This window comes from Musca domestica, unplaced genomic scaffold (genome assembly GCF_030504385.1).
Source record: "Musca domestica strain aabys unplaced genomic scaffold, Musca_domestica.polishedcontigs.V.1.1 2, whole genome shotgun sequence".
NCBI lineage: Eukaryota > Metazoa > Arthropoda > Insecta > Diptera > Muscidae > Musca > Musca domestica.
Window position 1 is genome coordinate 8,371,222 of NW_026712249.1, and position 7,048 is coordinate 8,378,269.

Consider the following 7,048-nt stretch of genomic DNA (forward strand, 5'->3'; position numbering starts at 1 on the left):
TTTTTTTTTGAAAATGTCTACCTTTTGTGCGGGAGGTACCAGAAGGAGTGGACCAATATCGCCCATCTCCAAACTCGATCTGAGTTTGATAATATTACGTGCGCACCAGCCAGCCAGGCAGACTGTCGGACCGACACCCCTAGGTCGACTCCAAATGTCGTTCAACGAATTTGGTGTAAACATGCTTTCTCAATCAGGCACGTTTTGGCCGTATCAAATAAATACATACCATATGCAGGTACCAGAAGGAGTGGACCAATATTGCCCACCTCCCAACTCGGTCTAAGTTTGGCAATAATATTAAGATGTACCAAGTTGGATCAAGTCGGATACTACCATCGAGAGTTATCGTCCAGACAGACATCGCTAAATCCACTCCAAATGTCCTGAAACGGATTTTGTCCAAAGATAGACATAGTAGCCATATTGCTGAGGGTATTAAAAAATAGAGGGAGGGAGAAGCTTATTTTAACATCTATTTAAATCTCGTTTCCATAAAAATCGAATCATCATGGCTGATAAAACCTAGACGAAGTCCCTGGTCCAAAAAAGTTATTGCCTTAATCATGGAGAACTATGAGAAAACGGGATATAGATTTTGTGGTACACAGCGTTCCTCCTTTGAATAAAATCTCTATACTTACTTGTACTTGTCCAAATCTGGAAACAAATATTAGACTTGTGGAGAATCCCAAAATTTGTTATGCATATTTTTATCCTTCTAATTTTATCCAGCGAATTCGGTGACAAATAGACCACAGACGCAGAGGTAATATGAAAATGGAAATAAATTTAAACAATACGTCATTAAATGTTTTCCTTCCAACGATTTTTTCCTTTGGAATTTGAATTAATTCAAAATCAAATGACATTCCTTCAAATCATTCCATATCATCTGTCCACTTCCTATACCATATGAATATACACCCATCCAATTTTCACTTCGAATTCCTGCAGCTAGAAAACAAACATATTCCAATTCTCAACAATGTTTTTCAAAATGAATGTGTCAATTTTCCAACGAAATTAGTTGTCATTTTACTTACGCGACTGAAAAATATTCCAACGATGGTCAATCATCCGTAACACTGACAACTTGAATGAATATTTCGTTGGTTGTTGTTTTTTTTTTTTTTTGAAAATCGTTTTCCGACATTTTCATTAGAAATCTTCTGCGTTTTTTATTTTTGTTTCGTTTTTTAATTTTATAATTTGTTTGCATTCCATCACTGAATGGAAATATATTATTTTTAAAATATATTCACATATTTTTTTTCAATTTGATTTTTTGATTGATGTTGGGAGTGTCAAAGATCACCAAGTATCCGACTATGCTCGAGTAGGTGGATGAGAAGACCGCCGTATCGTAGGTGTTACCCCAAAGGCAGATGCCTAGATGTCTCCTCTCCCTTTTCCCATATGTCATTGCAGTTAGGTGTATGCAAGTTGGATTGACTGACTGACAGCCAGCCATGCTGGCCTGCCTGACTAACCGCCTGACTGTTGCTTCTGTTGCTGTTGCGTTGCATTGCATCGCATCCGCCCGATGAGTTTAGTTGATGGCCTGACAGTTTTGTTGTCAATTATTTTTCTATTTTAATTTAAATATTTTATTAAATTTATTTATTGTGTGTCGCAATGTGCGGACTATTTGTGCCTGCAATACTTACATATGTTTAACTTATGTAGATGTGTATATTTATGTAATTGCATTGAAATGATTCGATTTGATATTGGAAATGGACTTTCCATATGTTGCTTTGCTTTGAATAAAAACCGAGTTTTTTACCTAAATTACTTCCGCAGTGAGTATATGGGTTTACATCTCCTAGTGCGTCCGACACAAATGGTCCAAACTTTCAAAACATTTTATTTTGATTATTTGACAAAGAATCTTGGTTTTTTATACCCTCCACCATACTATGGAGGGTGTATAAATTTTGTCATTCCGTTTGTAACTCCTCGAAATACTCATTTCAGACTCAACAAAGTATATATATTCTTGATCAACGTAAAATTCTAAGTCGATTTAGCGATGTCCGTCTGTCTGTCTTTCTGTCCGTCTGTCTGTCTGTTGTAATCACACTATCTTTCGAACGAATTGAGATAGAAGGCTAAAATATTGCGTACATGTTTATTTTTCCAGTAGGCAGTTTAGGCAGGCTCGTAAATGGGCCATGTAGGTCCACGTTTTCATATAGCCCACATATAACGATGCCTCCCGATATTGGGTATTTTGATGATTTTATCGTCATTATTTACCGGAATTGTTTCAAATTACTTATTTAGAGTTCGTAATGGGAACTACAGTCTGGGACAGAAAATTGTCTATGCAGGTCCAGGTCTTCGTATAGGCCTCATATATACCTCCCTATATTTGGTATTTTGACGATTTTAGGTACAATACTCACCGAAATTATTTGAGATGTTGTATTTGACGTTCGTAATGGACAGAAAATTGTCAATGCTGGTCCAGGTCTTCGCACAGCTCCGATATAACGGTACCTCCCTATATACGATATTTTGATAATTTTAGCTACATTATTCACCGTTTATTTCAAGTTTCGAATTTGAATATGGTAATGACAAGCAATACCTATGTAGGTCCACGTCGTATAGACCCAACTATAACGGCAATATTGTTTTTTTTTTTTAATTTTAACAGAATTTTTTAAGGATTTTATTTTTTGAAAATTTCTAAATTCTAAATTCGTTCCACATGGTGGAGGGTATTCGAAGTTGGGCCCGGCCGAACATACCGCTTTTTAACTTGTTAATTTTTAAAAAGTTTTCTTTTTTCCTCTTTTTAAAAAGTCTGCCAGGGCAAATATTGTAGTCTTTTCACAATTTTTGGTCAAATTTTTTTCTGTCAAGAATCGTGAATTTTATCAAAGGCCTTCTGACTCAAAATAGTGGATTTTTAAATAAGACATTATTTAAAAAAATAATCCTGATCATAAATTGTAGATCAAAAACTTCTTGACAAAAATTAGTAGATCCAATCACATCAGTTCCTTTGTTTTTGTCTGGGATATTCTCCCCAGAAGTTATTTTAAAAATAACTCCTGTGACAAAAAAATGTTTTTACCCAAGCGACGAGATTATATCCCAGTTATATAAGAGTTATCATATCCCAGACAAAACACAAGGGAACTGATGAGGATTGGTGGCTCTTTCCGAAACCTATGTATTCCCTGTCTTACCCCCTGGTAAACATTACCATCGCTCTCCACTAATAAACAAACGTTGTTTTTATAAAAACAACAATAAAGGGATTAAGCCTGACCATATTGCAGCAACAAAATTCGATGGTATCCCGAACAAACAAGCCAACACTGTTCTAATAATAATTTCTTTAAGAAAATTTTATTAAGAGCAATTAGTGAAAATATTTTAAAGAACATTTTATCAATGACCTCCTGACCAAAAAGCATAAATTATTTAAAGCTAATTTCAACGAGGACGAAGAGACAGGGTATTTCTTCAAAAAATGTATTTTTCAAGGACATCTTGACCAAGAATAGATTTCTAAATAAAATTTTATCAAAACCTCCGAAAGAGCATTTAAAACCTGAAAGGAAGTCCTTCTGAGCAAATATCTTCGATTTTAATGAAAATTATAACAAGGATCTCCTCCCCATAAATTGAGGATTTTGTAAAGAAAATTATATCAAGGACCTTCTGACCATAACCAGAGGACTTTTAATGGATATTTAATCACGGACATCCTGAAAAATAAATCTTTAAGAGAAAATTTTATGTAGGACATCCTAACTAAAAATCTTGAATTTTTTAAGAAATATTTTTCAAGGGCTTCTAAAATAATTATACCCTTAGTCCGTGTGTCCGCCTGTCTGTCTGGGAGCATCCGATATGGTTCAAATTTGATACATCGTAATATTATTATCAAAATTTAGATCGAGTTCGATGGGCAATACCGACCCACACCTTCTAGTACTCCCCCACAACAGGTCGAACTCTTCAAAAAATATTTTACTGCACGGAAAGAGCAAGGATAACCCGATTGTGCTTCAACTTTATAGATCCTATAATTTGCATCAGTGCCAGGACAGGTGCGAAAATGCTAAATATCGATCCATTCTATCAAGTACCTCCCCCACAAAGGTCAAAATTTGGAATAACTGTAACTTTTATAAAATATGATGTAACTATTAATTAACCCAAGATCTGATGTGAAGATGGTACCTTCTGGTACCTTCCCCACAAAGGGTAAACATTTTGAAGATCCATGAAACTTATAAAACGCGAAATTAACATCCGATTCCATTCAGACTTGGCACATCTCAATATTTTCATCAACTTAAGATCTGTTATAAAGATAGTAGAGATCAGACCATTTCTTCTGGTACCTGCCCTACAAAGGGTCTATTTTGAATAAACAAAACTATCATAAAATCCGAAACAAGTATTCGGTTCTCTTCAAATTACACACATCGGTTTACTCCTTCTGGTACCTCCCCAAAAAGGGTCAACATTTTGAATCACAATATTTTTATTAATCCAAGGACTGGGTCAACAAAGGCTCAAAATTTTAAGTTTCCATGAAGTTCATAAAACGCGAAAATAACGTCCGATTACATTCAAAATGGTAGAGATCGCCCCACATAGTATTCAAGATTTTGAAAAACAAAGCGAAAAAGCATCCAAATCTATCCTCCATCTTCCCAAATTTCCCACATAAATTTTTGCTAGCACAAGATCTGGTGTGAAGATGATTTATATCTGCCTGGTACTTCAGCCACAAGTGCCATTTCCCTGGTTATTTCTCTTAACCAGAAATCAGATATGAATACTGAATTTATCGGAAGTTATGATTCCCTATAAAATTGAAAATAAATGTTCGATTTCCTTCAAATTTTGCATATACCTATATTTTTATACGTACTCTAATAATGAAGTATGAAAATGGAATACTTCGGTCTGCTATATCTGTTACCTCACGCATATTTCCAAAAATTTGCAGATATCTCATATCAAGTACAGGAAGTAGTCGATATAGTCCAAATGTGGCACGTTGTAATATTTGTTCCAGTCTTAGGTCAGATACGAATTGGTCAATATTGGCCCCCATAAAGAGTTAACAGTTTGAATAATCATAACTCAAGACTGGGGGTATACATCAGTAGACAAAACCGACTGATACTATTTTACTTAGATTGAGTTCGGAAAATGGGTAATATCAAAACTCTTCTTCGGGTACCTCATGCGCATTTCATCATTTTCTCCAAAAATTATTATAAAATGTGATGGAAGTAGTCGACATAGCCTGGAACTGGCACTTTGTACTATTTACTGTTCAAAGGTATATATTGTCAATCCGATCGTTGATTTTTCAAGTACATTTTATCAAGTACCTTCAGACCCCATTATATTATATTTTTTTTTTTTTTAAATATTTTTCAAAGACTTCCTATGCGTTAATCGTCGATTTTTTTAAGAAAAAATTATAAAGTTTCTGGATTTAAAAATACAAATCAAGGACCTATTGACCAAAAATAATTCGTTATTTAAAGAACATTTTATCGAGGAACTTTGGACCAAACATCGTGGATTTTTAAAGAAAATGTTGTGAAGGAGAATCGTCACTTTTTAAGGAAAATTTTATGAAGTACCTCTTGCTAAAAAATTGTTAATTTTTCAAGTTTTTGGATCAAAATATTTGATTTAATTTTTTTCCAAAAACTTTTTGAAAACGAATTTTAAATTTTCACAGATAGTGTTTTAAAAAAATACTTCAATCAAGGAGTTCTTGACAAAAAATTGTAGATTTTTAAGGGAAATTTTAACGAGGTCCTTCTGACCAAAAAATAGTGGATAAATATTTTGCCAATGACTTTGGCTTGATTGTGGTTGGTTGATTGGTTGAAATTTTTAAAGAGATGTTTATCAAAGATATCCTAATCAAAAATCATGGATTTTTTGACATACCTTGTTAAAAATAATTTTTAAATAATACTCACTTTTGGTCAAGAAATCCTGGAACTTTTTTACAACTATGATGTTTGTTCCGACCAAGAAAAAATATTTCCACTACCCATTTCGGCCCGGCCGAACTTAATGTTTTTTTACTTGTTTTTAAATGAGTTCGTGAACAAAAATTGTGGTTTTTATTTTTTAGGATTATCGTGGCTTTTTTCAAGTAGCCAAGGAAACAAAAATTTTTCTAAAATTATTTGTTTATTCGACCCACCTCAGTGTAAATTATGCGTTTATATTTTTTTGATTTTAAATTATCACATTCATTTTTTTTATCCTTTTGCAGGATTCTATTTGGATTTGAATGTGGATTTTTTTTTTGTAAATTCATTGGTTGTTTTTTTTTTTTCTCACGTAAAAGTCCCTAGACCAAACGACATTCACACACACACTCACATAAATGATGTCAATGTCAATTTGACATATGCATGTGTGATTATTATAATTATCAATGTTGTAGATGTGTTTTTTGTCCTGCTTTCCGGTAAAAAAAAATAATAAAAATTGCTTGCTATTTTTAATGCTGACCACAAAAGTTGATTGGGAAACAAGGGAAAATTTAAAAAATATTTGTTTTGAGATCCGGTTAATTTTTAAATTTCCGATTTTATTTTTTTTTAGAAAGTTTTTAAATTTTTTTTTTTAAATTTTTATAATTTCTTAAATGGTAATGGCTATTGTTATTTTTTAATGCTGACCACAAAAGTTGATTGTGAAAAAAAAATAAAAGAGAAATTTAAAAAATCTTTGTTTTGAGATCCGGTTAAATTTGTAAATTTCTGATTTTATTTTTTTTTTTTAGAATTTCTTTTAATATTTCTTAAATGGTAATGATTTTCCCAAGAATTCATAATCATTATTTGTTTCAATTTAGATTCCCTATAAAATATTTTATTGAAAAACTCTTAAAAAGTCTTGAATAGTTCAACTGCAGTATTTGTTTCAAAATTTCCATTTTTTGGTGGTTTAAATGCTAAACCAATTTATTGACAATCACATATTTACAATACATCTGTCATTAGCATAAATTTGGCTTATGACTTTCCCATGC

At 32.7% G+C, this 7,048-nt stretch overlaps 1 long non-coding RNA gene across 1 annotated transcript; it reads right to left on the reverse strand.

Moving 5' to 3' along the window:
• Nucleotides 1-458: 458 nt before the first annotated feature.
• Nucleotides 459-1,750, reverse strand: LOC109611859 (uncharacterized). Its single transcript, XR_002194142.2, has 4 exons — nucleotides 1,671-1,750; nucleotides 1,047-1,591; nucleotides 645-957; nucleotides 459-574 (listed from the first exon to the last, which is right to left on the reverse strand). It is a non-coding gene; the product is annotated as an uncharacterized LOC109611859 (long non-coding RNA).
• Between the last annotated feature and the right edge of the window lie 5,298 nt (nucleotides 1,751-7,048).